Here is a 16074-nt window from a genome sequence, read left to right on the forward strand (position 1 = left end):
GCTGAGGCAGGAGAATCACTTGAACCCAGGAGGTGGAGGTTGCAGTAAGCTAAGATTGCACTCCAGCCTGGGTGACAGAGTGAGACTCAATCTCAAAAAAAAAAAAAAAAAAAAACCTTTGTTTAAATCCTTCCCCAAGCCCCTCCTCTTGCTCCTTCCCCAAAGTTCACGGATTCAAGCTCCACCACTCTTTCCTAAAACTGTCCAATTTACATATAGTGACCCGTATTAGGCTCCTAAAATTGTACAGGAATCTGCCAGCTCATTAGTTCCATTATTTGGCAAGAGAGCCAGATCCAGGTAGGACATAGCCCAAGATCTAACAAAGTTGTCCAAGCAATATTACAAATCAAGGTTTCCTTTTTTTTTTAAGACAGAGTTTCACTCTTGTTGCCCAGGCTGGAGTGCAGTAGTGCAATCTCGGCCCACTACAAGCGATTCTCCTGCCTCTGACTCTCAAGTAGCTGGGACGACAGGCGCCCGCCACCACACGTGGCTAATTTTTGTTTGTTTGTTTGCTTGTCTGTTTGTGAGGGAGTCTCACTCTGTCACCCAAGCTGGAGTACAGTGGCACAATCTCAGCTCACTGCAACCTCAGTGGGACTATAGGTGGATGCCACAACACTAGGGTAATTTTTGTATTTTTAGTAGAGACAAGTTTTCACTATATTGGTCAGCTACCCAGGAAGCTGAGGCAGGAGAATCACTTGAATTCAGGAGGCAGAGGTTGCAGTGAGCTGAGACTGAGCCACTGCACTCCAGCCTGGGCGACAGAGCAAGACCCTCTCAAAATAAAAAATAAAAAAATAGGCATGGTGGTGCACGTGTGTATGTGTGTGTGTGTCGTGTATGTAACATAAAAAGAATTTCTATCAAGAAAAATGTAGTGGGGCACAGTGACTCACACCTGTAATCCCAGCACTTTGGGAGGCCGAGGTGGGCAGATCACCTGAGGTCAGGAGTTTGAGACCAGCCTGACTAACATGGAGAAAACCCATCTCTACCAAAAATATGAAATTAGCCGAGCATGATGGCACATGCCTGTAATCCCAGCTACTTGGGAGGCTGAGGCAGGAGAATCGCTTGAACCCAGGAGGCAGAGGTTGTGGTGAGCTGAGATTGTGCCACTTGCACTCCAGCCTGGGCAACAAGAGAGCTCCGTCTCAAAAAAATAAAAGAAAAAAATGTAAACATCCTCCCTATTACTTCTGAGGAAGCTGAAGAAGGAAAAATACTCCAGAAGTTAAATACACTTTTTTTTTTTTTTTTTTGACACAAAATCTCGTTCTGTCACCCAGGCTGGAGTGCAGTGGTGCAATCTCAGCTCACTGCAACCTCCGCCTCCTGGATTAAAGTGATTCTCCTGCCTCAGCCTCCCAAGTAACTGGGACTACAGGCGCACGCCACCACATCCAGCTGATTTTTTTGTATTTCTAGTAGACAGGGCTTTCACCATATTGGCCAGGCTGGTCTCAAACTCCTGACTTCATAATCCATCCACTTCAGCCTCCCAAAGTGCTGGGATTACAGGCATAAACCACCACGCCTGGCCTAAATATACCTTTAAGTCCTGATATCCAAACCCCATCAGCAACTGTCTTTGAGAATAATCGTGCGTTTTCAAATTCATGGCACATGCCTGTAATCCCAGCTACTTGGGAAGCTGAGGCAGGAGAATCGCTTGATTCATTTGTTATTTGAAATACAGAGTTCTTATTATCCTTAACAACTTTTCGTGTGGGTTTTGTGGCTGTGTGTTCCTCTAAGAGCACTTGGAAGTAATGGGGTCTCACTCTGTCACCCAGGTTGGAGTGCAGTGGTACAATCCTAGCTCACTGCAGCCTCTGAACTCCCTTGTCAGCCTCCCAAGGAGCTGGGACTACAAGCAGGCACCACCATGCCTATTTTTTTTTTTTTTTTTTTTTGTAAAGACAGGAGTCTCACTTTTTTGCCCAGGCTGGTCTTGAACTCCTGGCTTCAAGCAATCCTCCCACTTTGGCCTCCCAAAGTGGTGAGATTACAGGCGTAAGCCACTACACCCACCTAACCACAAGTAATTGTTAAATGGTATTTGTACTTAGGATACACTTTCAAACTTCAGAAAGGGAGTTTAAACACCTTTACAATCCAGAAAGAAATACCAGGCAACTGACTCCCACAGATACAGGAGATCCTGGGGAAGGGGACTAAAAGCATTACATCTCACTTTCCCCAAATCCCAGCCAAAGACAAACAACCTGCTTGCTTCATCTTTAAATTTCATGCCCCCTGCCCTGCTAATTCAAACCAAAAAATAAAGCTGTGGAAAGGAGGAAATGAAGTCTCTTTTTAAGTACACATTAGATAAGAGAACTGACAAGTAAATACCGGGTATATAAAGTATGGACTCCTTCTTGGTAAGGCAGGGAAGTAGTTAACATTGAATGGGGAACGTAGGAAGACTTTGAGGATTTCAGGTAGTTCTGAATGAAAAACAGCATGGAACTGGAAGAAGACATGGAGGCAGAAGAATGCTAAGTTGGGTATGAGAACAAGCTGGCTGCCTCAGCTAGAAAAAAGACAGTGGCAGAAGTGACTTGGACAAGGGAATAACTGGCAGGCTGCCCAAGGGAGCACATGAAAGAAATCAGATCTGCTGCAACAAGCTTCCACAGGCAACTGGGTTTCTAAGCAAGGCAGCAACCAAGATTCAAAAAGGGTGGACACTGCAGATAATCAGCCCCTCATTTTACAAATGGGGAGAAGCAGGCCCACAGAATTAAATCACTTGCCTGAGGTCTCACAGTGAGTGGAAGAGCTGGGACAAAGTCACATCCAGATCAAATCCGTTACTGAATAGAATCTGACATTCATGTGAGGAATATGGGGTTGGGGGAGGACAGGGACACAAAATAGTCTAGTCATTCAGGTTTGTCCTGATTAGGGTTGGCAACAGGATCATGCTGGAAAAGGGCCATGACAGGTGACAGCCAGGGAAATAGGTACAGATGATCCAACACACTTAGAAAGGAAAAACACTTTCAGAGGTAGTCTTTGTCTCTAAAAAAAATTTTTTTTCAAAAAAGGTAAAACCCACTTGAGACTTAGAATACATTAGACATGTGGGTACAAAAGGAGAAAGATCATCATAAGGCACCATCATCATCAGAGACTATCATCTTCTCCCAAGCATTTGCCATTCTGGAGCACCCATTTAGAGAAAGCCAGCAGCTTCCATTCAAGGTCAGGGCACCTACCTTTATCCTGGCTTTTCCTGGCCCATTTCCAGAACCCAGAAAACCAGGAAGGACTCCTTGGAAATTCCAACACCTGTGACCCTGCTGATGTGGGGTATCACAGACTCCAAAGGCGAGGAACCAGAGACAAGCTGGCTATGCAGTATTTATTAGAATGATTCTACATCAATAATTATGTTTGCATTCAAGTAAGAAAGATGTAACCATTTAAATTTGGCAATAGCCAGGCATAGCAGCTCATACCTATAATCCCAACACTTTGGGGGGCTAAGGTGGAGGACTGCTTAAGCCCAGAAGTTCAAGACCAACCTGGGTAAAATGGCAAGAGCTAATCTCTAAAAAACACTTAAAATTAGCCAGGTAGAGTGGCATGTGCCTGTAGTCCCTGAAACTCAAGAGGCTGAGGGGAGGATCGCTTGAGCCCACAAGGTTGAAGCTGCAGTGAGCCATGATCACACCACTGTACTCCAGCCTGGGTGACAGAGTGAGACCCTGGCCCCACCCCCAAACCCCGCCCCCCCCAAAAAAAGACAATATACATAGAAACCAAACTTCTGGAAAAGTTTTGGCCATGATTTAAAAAGCTATGTGCTAGAGGCTGGGTGTGGTAGCTCATGCCTGTAATCCCAGCACTTTGGGAGGCCAAGGCTGGCAAATCACCTGAGTTCAGGAGTTTGAAACCAGCCTGATCAACATCAGGAAACCCCATCTCTACTAAAGATACAAAATTAGCCAGGCATAGTGGCACATGCCTGTAATCCCACCTGCTCAGGAGGCAGAGGCAGGAGAACCGCTTGAACCCAGGAGGCAGAGGCTACAGTGAGCCAAGATGGTGCCACTGCACTCCAGCCCAGCCACCAAGAGTGAAACTCCGCTCCCGCCCAAAAAAAAAGGCCTGGCAAGGTGGCTCACACCTGTAATCTCAGCACTTCGGGAGGCCGAGGTGGGTAGATCACGAGGTCAGGAGTTCAAGACCAGCCTGGTCAATAGGATGAAACCATCCTGGCCAACATGGAGAAAGCCCATCTCTACTGAAAATACAAAAATGAGCCAGGCATGGTAGCATGCACCTGTAGTCCCCGCTACCTGGGAGGCTGAAACACAGGAACTGCTTGAACCTGGGAGGCGGAAGTGGCAGTGAGCCAAGATGGCGCCACTGCACTCCAGCCTGGCGACAGAGCAAGACTCCGTTTCGAGAAAAACGAAATAAAGCTATGTGGCAGAATAACTAATTGAGTATAACTAATAAAGGACCACGGCCTTGTACAAACTTTTAAGGGATGTGTGTCGGGATAAAGATAAAATAAAAAAAACAAAATCCCAGCATAAAACTACTACCTTCCTATTTTCACAGAGAAATCTTTGTCTTTGTGTATAAAACCTCACTACTCAAAGTGTAGTTCAGTAATACAGCATCACTTGCAAATGAGAAATACATTCAGGTCCCATCCTAGATCTACCAAATCAGAATCAGCATTTCAACAAGACCCCTGGGTGACTTATATCCACATTCAAATTTGAGAAGCACTGGTGTAGAATACTTTAAGGGTGCACTGTACAGCAGTACACAGATAAAGTATCAAACAGCCAAAGAAAGAGACAAAGTACCTGTTCACTTTCAGTATACTATATTTTATTAGGTACTGCTCAGACAGACCTCCAGCATATTTCATAAATTTGGCATTTACTAATGACCACATGATCTAACTGTGGGATCTACTTCACTTCTGGAAACAACAAAACTTGGTTCTAGGGCTTTCATGCACATGAAATATAAAACAGCTTAGTTGTTCTGAAAACGTAATAATGGTTACTTTTATTCAAGTCCCAACACTGAGTTCAGAGCACTTCTCCATAAGCCCCATTAATCTCTCCAGGTTTCTGGGAACATCATTAAATCCCTCAGCATCCTTAAGAAGCAGGTGCTTAGCAAATATCCAGTTTCCAAATGAGAGTCAGAGGGGCTTGATCCTGAAAATGTAGTATTTTCCTGCCTTGTCCTACTGGCATAGCTTCTTGGACCTAAAATCTCTCTCCTGCTGAGGCCTCATGCAGCTGCACACTCAAGTACTTCCCAAAAGGAAGAAAGGTCAGAGGTATCATTATCCCCAAGCACTTGGAATTCCAGCTGTGGAGAAATTAATCTGGTTGGGGGTTCAGGCTGAGAAGCCCTGAATAAGATCTGTAAAGGCAGAGGGAAACACAAAAGAAAGAACTATTGAGGCTCTTAAGAGATAGGAGGTCCCAGATATTTGCAGATTTTAAAGACTGACAAGTATGTCAGAGGATGATTGGGAGAGAAAAATATGCATTTCCCCACTGACACCCCAGGGACAAGAACAAAAAGAGTGCCCAAGGGATTCCTCCAAATGGCATCTTTTCTTCATAAAAGACAGTAAGAAAGTCAATGTAGGGAAGAAGCTTACGGGTTAGAAGTAGTACTGGAAGAATCTAAGAGTTTTGTTTCTGTTTTCCAGCACAAGGAATAAAGCAAAGGAGAAAACAGTATGTACCTCAACAGAATCTTAGATCTTTCTTTTCTTTTCTTTTTTTAATAGAGACGGGGTTGGCCAGGCGCGGTGGCTCACGGCTATAATCCCAGCACTTTGGGAGGCCGAGGCGGGTGGATCACGAGGTCAACGGATCGAGACCACCCTGGTCAACAAGGTGAAACTCCGTCTCTACTAAAAATACAAAAAATTAGCTGGGCAAGGTGGTGCGCGCCTGTAGTCCCAGCTACGCGGGAGGCTGAGACAGGAGAATTGCTTGAACCCAGGAGGCGGAGGTTGCCTGAGCCGAGATCGCGCCATTACACTCCAGCCTGGGTAACAACAGCGAAACTCCGTCTCAAAAAAACAAACAAAAAAGAGACGGGGTTTCACCATCTCTACTGGCCAGGATGGTCTCGATCTCTTAACCTCGTGATGCGCCCGCCTCAGCCTCCCAAAGTGCTGGGATTACAGGCGTGAGCCACCGCGCCCTGCGAATCTTAGATCTTATATGAAGTAAACCACCAGGAGAATTCACAGTCCCGTGATTAACCAAAGAAATGGTTTCCACTTTGAATCCAGCGCTGAGGGCCCAGGCAGTTCTAGACTTCAGGCCACCTCCAGCACAAGGGAAATATTTACAGCCACTACATACGCAGAACAGTTCCAAAGACAGAAACCAGAAAAATGTTTGGGGACTGGACAAGCCAAGAAGGAAGAGATCCTGCTTGCAGACAGGTAAGATAGACCTATGAAAAAAAAACGTGCAGGTAGCCCTTTAGGAGAGGAATCCTTCCCTGGAGGGGGAGGAGAATTCAGGAGGTGTGACTCTAGGAAATGTGCTGGGGCGGGGAGGGGGGAAGGCCGCAGAAGCAGAGAAAAAGTACCACACTGAGCAAAGACGTAGTCGGCACTCGCCAGAAGAAGGAAGAGGAAATGGGGGCACTGACCAGACTGGGAGAGCACCTCAAGAGGAATGTGGCTCCAAAATAGGAAGGAAACAGGAATCAAAATGTCTTGGATGACAGAAAAGCTAAAATGGGCAGGAAGGCATGCTCAAAACCACGGACCATCCACCACCTAGAAATGAGGACTCAGGAAAAAGGTGTCCCCCCCACCCGAAATTTAAGAACCATCTGGAAAGTGGCTGCACCCTGAGAGTTGTATAACTAAAAGGGGTTCATCTCGTACATTTGGGGAGCACAAGAAACAAATATGCTCCAAGATATGACAATGAGTCTCCCTCAGCAAACGAGGTAGTTTGATTTGGAGAACACATGAAAAGGGTGTAACCCCAAGAATATAGTCTCGGGAAAAGGCAGTGAATTACCTTATTTGTGAAACTGTAAATAAGTACCCACAAACTTCAGCATTTGGACATCCTTTTCGGCGCAACCTCAGATTTGAAGGGCTGAGGAAAGGAAGCGGCCCCTACATTTTAGAAATTCTAGAAGGCATGCTCTCAGATTTGGGACCCGGAAAAGAGGGATTCTTCCTTGGAGTGGTGGGGATACAAGAAAGTATCCCAAAACTTTGGCTAATGGACCCCAGATCTGAGGACCCGATAACAGGGTGAACCTCTAAATTGGAACGGAAATGCAGAATCAAATTGGAGGCCAGAAAAAAAGGAGTGTGCTCCCAGTATGGGGGCTTAAGAGAGTGCATAGAAATTGAGATAAAAATACCAGGGCTACCACTTAAGAAAGGGGGTGTGCCGCCCAGTTTTCAGAACTATAGAGAAAAGGGACACTCCCATATTTGGGGTCTTGAGAAAGGAATGTGCTCCCCAGAATAGGATAAAAAAGCCAATTTTAAAAAACGTATTCCCAAAGCACAAGGCAACAGCAGAGGTTGCCGATGAGGCTGCAGGGGCCCACACCGCTCAGGCTCTGGCCCTAGCCCTCACCCGCACCCCCAACACGGCCCGCTCCGCGCCCCGGGCCCGCACCCCACGGCCCAGCCCCCTCGGGCGGCGCTGATTGGCCGCAGCCGCCGTCACTCCTGCGCGTAGCCCCGGGGATTGGGCACCGCTCGCACGCCCGCCACGCTCTCAGCAGCAGTCCCAGGGCCTCCCTCCAGGCTGGGCGAGCGGGGCCAGGCGGGGAGCGGGGCCGGTCAAGGGACCAGAGCAGCGGTGGCGTCCGTCACCGTCCCCGCCCGCACGGCACGCGCGCGGCGCGGGCCCAGCCCAACCCGGCCCCGGCGGGCCGGCTTCGCCTCGCCGAGCCTCGCCGCGAGCTCACCTCACGGCCCCACTCCGGCTGCGCCGCTCCAGGACCAACCGACAGAAGGACTCTGCGTGCTGCGCACCACGTGACCCCCGGGACGCGCCCAGCGTATCCCCCGCCCCCTACACACACGCACCACCGCCACCATCGAGTGACGTAACGTCCCAGCTTCCCCGCCCCCCCGGCCCCGCCCGCCGGATCGCCGTGGCAACTGCCTGCGCAGGCCACGCCCACTGCCCTGACGCGCGGGAAATAGGCCCGCGCCCCATCAGGAGCACGAAGTCCCCATTCACTCATAACCACTGAGATCACGGAAGCCGGGGACTGGACGCTATCCATCACCTGTTAATTTTGCCACCTAGGCCGGGCGCGGTGGCTCACGCCTATAATCCCAGCACTTTGGGAGGCCGAGGGGGGTGGATCGCAAGGTCAAGAGATCCAGACTATCCTGGTCAACATGGTGAAACCCCGTCTCTACTAAAAATACAAAAAATTAGCTGGGCATGGTGGCGCGTGCCTGTAGTCCCAGGTACTCGGGAGGCTGAGGCAGGAGAATTGCTCGAACCCAGGAGGCGGAGGTTGCGGTGAGCCAAGATCGTGCCATTGCGCTCCAGTCTGGGTAACAACAGCGAAACTCCGTCTCTTAAAAAAAAAAATCTGGACCTGATCTGCCACTTTCTTATCCTCACACGCCAGCTCCCTCACATTCTCAGCGTCCTTCAACTCTACAACCAATCCAGTTTCCTCTTACCTCAGAGCCTTTACACTCATTTCTCCTCCACTTTGTCATTAACTCCTAGAAAGGTTTCCAATTGCTGCTAAGGATAAGAAGCTATATTTTGTCAGGGAACGAAGGTCGGAGTTGAAGGCCACCCCTAAAGAATATGAAGCCAGTTTTCTCTACAACTAGAAATGCCATAATAGAAAAAAAAAAAAAGAATATGAAGCCAGGAGCAATGGCTCAAGCCTGTAATGCCACCACTTTGGGAGGCTGAGACAGGGTGGATCACTTGAGCTCAGGAGTTCAAGACCAGTCTGGGCAACATAGCTAGACTGCCATCCCTACAAGAAATACCAAAATTAGCCAGGCATGAGCATGCACACCTGTGGTCCCAGGTCAACCTTCTGAGTAGCTGGGACTGTAGGCCCACGCCACCATGCCTGGCTAATTTTTTTTTTTTTTTGAGACAGGGCCTTACTCACTGTGTCACTGAGGCTGGAGTCTCCGCTTCATCATAACTTCCACCTTCTAGACCCAAGCAATTCTCCCACCTCAGTCTTCCAGGTAGCTGGGACCAAGGTGTGCACCACCAAGTCTGTTTAATTTTTGCATTTTTTTGTAGAGACACAGTTTTACTTTGTTGTTCAGGCTGGTCTCAAACTCCTTGGCTCAAGTGATCCTCCCAACTCAGCCTCCAGAAATGCTAAAAATCCAGCCTGAGGGGTGCTTTTTAAACAAGGGCTGGAGACTAAGGAGGATATTGCCTCAGTTGAGGTAGTCAGGGCAAAGGGCAGCCCTTAGGTAGAGGTACTGTGGAACCAGGGACAAAAGCTTCAGCTGCACTTGCTTCAACAGTACATCTATTGCATTAAAATTGTAACACGACTAAAATGGTGGCTGACACCTGTAATCCCAGCACTTTGGGAGGCCAAAACAAGCAGATTACCTGATGTCAGGAGTTCAAGACCAGCCTGGCCAACATGGTGGAAACCCTATCTCTAATAAAAATACAAAAACTAGCCAGTCATGGTAGCGCATGCCTATAGTCCCAGCTACTTGAGAGGCTGAGATAGGAGAATGACTTGAACCCAGGAGGCAGAGCTTGCAGTGAGCTGAGATCATACCACTGCACTCCAGCCTGTGCAACAGAGCAAGATTCCATCTCAAAAAATAATAATAATGTAATAAAATAGTAACAATACAGAAAAGATTTGCATAATCCTTGCACAAGGATAAGCATGCAAATTCATGATGCATTCTGTACTTTTAAAAAAAATCAGCAATTTGAAGATCAGCGCCACTCAGTCAAGTAAGTACTCACATACAGGAAGAAAGGGCCTTCTCACGATCCTCTGGGTTTATGTCTATTAATATGAAATTGTTTAGATGTTAGTGGCTATGGTAGCACACAATGAATTTTTTGCCCCTCCCAACCACAATAATGTCAAGAACTCCAGACTCTGTAGCCCCATATAAATATAGCATGTTTCTTCACTTATTCAACCTGCATGTACTGAGAGTCAAATTCAAGATGGGCACCAGGCCGGGCGTGATGGCTCACACCTGTAATCCCAGCGCTTTGGGAAGCCGAGGCAGGCGGATCACAAGGTCAAGAGATTGAGACTATCCTGGCCAACATGGTGAAACCCTGTCTGTACTAAAAATACAAAAAAATAGCCTGGCATGGTGGCACATGCCTGTGGTCTCAGCTATTCAGGAGGCTGAGGCGGAAGAATTCCTTGAACCAAGGAGGCAGAGGTTGCAGTGAGCCAAGACTGTGCCACTGCACTCCAGCCTGGTGACAGAGCAAGACTCCATCACAAAAAAAAAAAAAGATGGGCACCAAACACTCAGAGCACAATGAGACAGGCCCCACTCTTGAGGAGCTCACAGACTGCTGAAGTAATCATAGCAAGCAAAAGAGAAATATGTTACAAGGGACCCAGAGCTACAACAGGACTGCAGGCTCAAAAAACAAATAGGCACAAGGGCAGCTCCACTAACAGCAGCAGCTGCTGCTCCCAGCAACACTGCACACCACTGCTGAGATCCAATCTTAATATCCCTTTGTCTTTTTGAGAGGCAAAGTCATGGCCAGCAGCCACTGTCTATTGGCCAATCTCAGGTCACATGGATGTGTCCAGCCTGCCAGAGAAAGAAGAGAAGAATGATCTGCCCCTAAGGGTACTCCCCAGATGGGAAGTGGAGGTTGGAAGGAGACTGACACTGATCAGGGAAAAATAACTGAATACAGATATGAAAAAAGTACCTTGGGAGCTAAGCTCTTTGTGATTTAAAAACTTGCAGAAATTTGACTTGCCAGCTTCTTCTGAACTGAATATGAATGGAATGCTAGCCAGAGAACTCCAGTTTACAAGGTTCAAAGTTCTCTTACTCCTTAATAACATCTATTTCTGCTTTAAGATCCTCCCCAGCATTTTACTGTATTTCAGAACTATAGTCCCAGCCCTTAAAACAAGAGCACCAAAATCAAACCCTGTGTGCATCCATAAGAAGTATAGGGTAGCATAAAAAGCATCCAATACCTACATGGGAGAGTTGTCACTCTCCATAGGCATCAATTTTCTTCAATATTCACTTTTTTTTTTTTTTGAGACAGAGTTTCGCTCTTGTTATCCAGGCTGGAGTGCAATGGCGCGATCTTGGATCACAACAACCTCTGCCTCCTGGGTTCAGGCAATTCTCCTGCCTCGGCCTCCTGAGTAGCTGGGATTATGGGCACGTGCCACCATGCCCAGCTAATTTTTTGCATTTTTAGTAGAGACAGGGTTTCACCATGTTGACCAGGATGGTCTCGATCTCTTGACCTTCTGATCCATCCGCCTCGACCTCCCAAAGTGCTGGGATCAATATTCACTTTTTTCACTCAATTAGATAATATGTATCTACCAACACAGAATTGTCATGTTTAAGTTCAATAATACGTGAGAAAATAGACTGAACTACAAAGTTCTATACAAATTAATTTCTGATTTATCTGATTTCTTTCTTTCTTTTTTTAAGACAGGGTTTCACCATGTTGGTCAGGCTGGTCTTGAACTCCCGAACTCAGGTGATCCGCCTGCCTTGGCCTCCAAAGTGCCTGGATTACAGGTGTGAGCCACCATGCCTGGCCTTTTTTTTTTTTTTTTTTTTTTGAGACAGTCTTGTTCTTGTCTCCCAGGTTGGCGTACAATGGCACCATCTCAGCTCACTGCAACCTCCTGCTCCTGGGTTCAAGCAATTCTCCTGCCTCAGCCTCCTGAGTAGCTGGGATTGCAGGTGCCCACCAGCACACCTGGCTAATTTTTGTATTTTTTACAGGATTTCACCATGTTGGCCAGGCTGGTCTCAAACTCCTGACTTTGTGATCCGCCCGTCTCAGCCTCCCAAAGCGCTGGGATTAAAGGCATGAGCTACTGCTGCACCAGGCCAATTTCTGATTTCTTTTCTTTTCTTTTGTTTTTGAGATGGAGTCTCACTCTGTAGCCAGGCTGGAGTGTAGTGGCGGGATCTCAGCTCACTGCAACCTCCATCTCCGGGGTTCAAGTGATCCTTCTGCCTCAGCCTCCAGAGTAGCTGGGTACAGGTGTGCACCACCACACCCAGCTAATTTTCGTATTTTTAGTAGAAACAGGGTTTCACCATTTAGTAGAGACTTCACTTTGTTGGCCAGGCTGGTCTCAAACTACTGACCTCGTGATCTGCTGGCCTCAGCCTCCCAGAGGGCTGGGATTACAAGTATGAGCCACCACGCTCGGCCTCTGATTTCTTTCTTACTAGATTCATTCAGCATACTCAAAATGTTCCTAGCTAATGAAAAGCAGAATTAAAGATTCAACATGAGATAGGATATTCAATTAGGAAACTGACCTTTCTCAACCTCTACCCAGCAAACATCTACGCTCTATCCTTATGCAACCCTAAAGCACTTACAGTGAGCCTGTTAAGGGAAAAGAGGGAAACTGAAACAGAAAAGTAAGTCGCCTGGATCTCTCAGACCCCATGTACTGAGTATCACCAAACTTGAGCATGTCAGTCCCCAAAAGCAGGAACTGGAGTATGATCTCTACAGCACGAAGCTGAGTGTGAGAACTCAGGAAGCCGGAAACCACAGTTACAGTTGCATCTGAAAGGTCCAAGCCCTCAACAAGGCGCCAGAGGCCAAGGGAAACGGGTTGTCTTGGCCCTAGGCTGAGGTCTCTCTAGTCTGGGCTTGATGGAAAGTTCCTGAGCTCCCTAGGCCCTTACTGCTCTCCAAGAGAGGGGGAGGATAATTAAGCAGGAATTCCAAATTACTTCCAGCATTTTGCAAGATTACGAAGAGGGAGAGAGAAGTTGGAAGGAGAGGAAAACATTTTGTATTCTTGTCCCAGTCACTAAAAACACTGATAAGGCCAGGTGCAGTGGCTCCTGCTTGTAATCCCAGCACTTTGAGAAACCAAGGTGGGAGGATCACTTGAGGTCAGGAGTTCAAGACCAGCCTGGCCAACATGGTGAAACCCCATCTCTACTAAAATACAAAATTTAACTGGGTGTGTGCCTGTAATCCCAGCTACTGGGGAGGCTGAGGCAGGAGAATTACTTGAACATGGGAGGTGGAGGTTGCAGTGAACCGAGATCACATCACTGCACTCCAGCCTGGGCGACAGAGCAAGACTGCATCTCAAAAAAAAAAAATGCCGAGCATGGTTGCTCACTCAGCAGCACTTTGGGAGGCAGCATGGCCAACATATCGAAACCCCGCCTCTACTAAAAATACAAAATTAGCTGGGCATAGTGGTGCATGCCTATAGTCCCAGCTACTCAGGAGGCCGAGGCAAGAGAATCATTTGAACTTAGGAGGTGGAGGCTGCAGTGAACCTGAGGTCATGCCATTACACTCCAGCCTGGGAAACAAGAGTGAAAACTCTCAAAAAAAAAAAAAAAAAAAAGTGATAAAATCCGAGTGGACCACTTCAAGGGCAAGAACTACGTCCTGCTCTTTTGTCCCTTAGGAGTCCCAGTGCCTAGCACTCCCTATAACTTAAACATGCCTAACAAATATTTATTGTGGGTTAAAATTTTTGCCAGCCTAGAGATAAATGTAAAGGAGAAGGATTTTAGCCTCAGGGACTAAGGGAATAGAGGTTATAAAGAGGTAAATTAAACAAACAGGCTCTGAATATCCAGGTAATCCACTTCAGTCTCCAAACTTCTTGTAATTTAATTTTAAACAATTAATGCTGTCACATGGTTCAAATACCCAAAATTACATAAAAGTTTTACAATACAAAGTGTCCCTGAAATTCTTGTCCTTCATGGGTTCAGTTCCAATTGGTAAACATGACGCTTAACTTTTTTTATTAATCCTTTGTGTCAGGATCTTGCTCTGTTGCCCAGGCTGGAGTGCAGTGGCATGATCACAACTCACTGCAGTCACAAACACCTGGGCTCAAGCAATCCTCCCACCTCAGCCTCCCAAGTTGCTGGGACTACAGGTGCGCACCATCAGCATTTCTTTACATACATATAAGCAAACGTTAGGCCGGGCGTGGTGGCTCACCCCTATAATCCCAGCACTTTGGGAGGCTGAGGTGGGTGGATCACGAGGTCAACAGATAGAGACCGTCCTGGTCAACAAGGTGAAACCCCATCTCTACTAAAAATACAAAAATTAGCTGGGCATGGTGGTCCACGCCTGTAGTCCCAGCTACTCAGGAGGCTGAGGCAGGAGAATTGCTTGAACCCATGAGGCGGAGGTTGCAATGAGTTGAGATCTAACCACTGTACTCCAGCTTGGTCAAGACTCTGTCTCAAAAAGAAAAAAAGAGGAGGAGGAGCAGTAACAAAGAGGAACCATTTACTTTGTTTCCAATGTTTATAAACAATGTTTCAATAAATAATTCCCCTACTGATGGTCAATCTCAGCCTTTCTAATTGTTACAAACCATGCTTCAATAAACATCCTTTTATATTCAAAAAATAAGACAATAACCACAAAGAAAAAGAAAGGAAAAAGCCAAGAGCAGTGACTCATGCCTATAATCCCAGCACTTTGGGAGGCTGAGGAGGGCAGATCATAAGGTCAGGAGTTCAAGACCAGCCTGGCCAATATGGTGAAACCCTGCCTCTACAAAAAACACAAAAATTAGCTAGGTGTGGTGGCATGAGCCTGTAGTCCCAGCTACTCAGGAGGCTGAGGCAGAAGAATCTCTTGAATCTGGGAGGCGGGGGTTGCAGTAAGCCAAGATTGTGCCACCACACCCAGCTAATATTTGCACTTTTTGTAGAGACGGGATTTTACCATGTTGGCTAGGCTGGTCTTGAACTCCTGACCTTAGGTGATTTACCTGCCTCCGCCTCCCAAAGTATTGGGATTATAGGTATTAGCCACTGGCCCAGCCCTGGTCAGGTATTTCTTTTTCTTTTTTAGATGGAATCTGGCTCCGTTGACCAGGTTGGAGTGCAATAGAGCTATCTCAGCTCACTGTAACCTCCTGGGTTCAAGCAATTCTCCTGCCTCAGCCTCCCAAGTAGCAGGGATACAGGCACGCAACACCACACCCAGCTAATTTTTTGTGTGTCTTTAGTAGATCGAGTTTTCATTATACTGCCCAGGCTTGTCTCAAACTCCTGACCTTATGATCCACCTGCCTTGGCCTCCCAAAGTTCTGGGATTACAGGCATGAGCCAACCGTGTCCAGCCTGTTTCACTTTCTGTGATTCTTGTGTTTACTGAAGTAGCACATTTAATTTCCTTCCAGAACTTCTCGACTGTGTTTATACCAAGAGGCCTACCTTTAGGCATATCTCAGCTTTCAACATGACTTCCTCACTGAGCTTAATCACTTTTAGCTTTTGATTTAAAGTGAGAGAGATGTCACTCTTCCTTTCACTTGAACTTTTAGAGGCCATTGCAGGGTTTTTAATTGGCCTAATTTCTTTCATTTCTTTCCTTTTTGTTTGTTAGTTTTTTTGTTTGTTTGTTTGTTTTTTGAGATGGAGTTTCGCTCTTGTTAACCAGGCTGGAGTGCAATGGCGCGATCTTAGCTCACCGCAACCTCCGCCTCCTGGGTTCAGGCAATTCTCCTGCCTCAGCCTCCTGAGTAGCTGGGATTACAGGCACGCGCCACCATGCCTAGCTAATTTTGTGTATTTTTAGTAGAGACGGGGTTTCACCATGTTGACCAGGATGGTCTCGATCTCTTGACCTCGTGATCCACCCACCTCGGCCTCCCAAAGTGCTGGGATTACAGGCTTGAGCCACCGTGCCCGGCCTTGTTTGTTAGTTTTAAGAGATAGAGTCTTGCTCTGTCACCGAGGCTGGAGTACAACGGTATGATCATAGCTCACTGTAACCACTTGCTCCTGGGCTTAAGTAATCCTCCTGCCTCAGTCTCCAGAGCAGCTAAGGCTAT

The 16074-nt window shown here is 47.0% G+C and overlaps 1 protein-coding gene and 1 pseudogene across 13 annotated transcripts in view; one reads left to right on the forward strand and one right to left on the reverse strand.

Moving 5' to 3' along the window:
- PHF20 (PHD finger protein 20) overlaps positions 1-16074 on the reverse strand; it is a 196886-nt gene that overhangs the window by 161253 nt on the left and 19559 nt on the right. For 11 of the 13 annotated variants that reach the window (XM_008995455.5, XM_035302763.3, XM_078370986.1 and 8 more), the window contains exon 1: positions 7969-8011. The exons of the other annotated variants lie outside the window; for them this stretch is intronic. The gene's annotated coding sequence lies outside the window, so the exon portion shown is untranslated. Of the gene's footprint in view, positions 1-7968; positions 8012-16074 lie in introns of those variants that run through there. 13 annotated transcript variants of the gene reach the window in all.
- LOC118154297 (U6 spliceosomal RNA) lies at positions 9849-9942 on the forward strand (annotated as a pseudogene).

The sequence above is a fragment of the Callithrix jacchus genome, chromosome 5, assembly GCF_049354715.1.
Source record: "Callithrix jacchus isolate 240 chromosome 5, calJac240_pri, whole genome shotgun sequence".
NCBI lineage: Eukaryota > Metazoa > Chordata > Mammalia > Primates > Cebidae > Callithrix > Callithrix jacchus.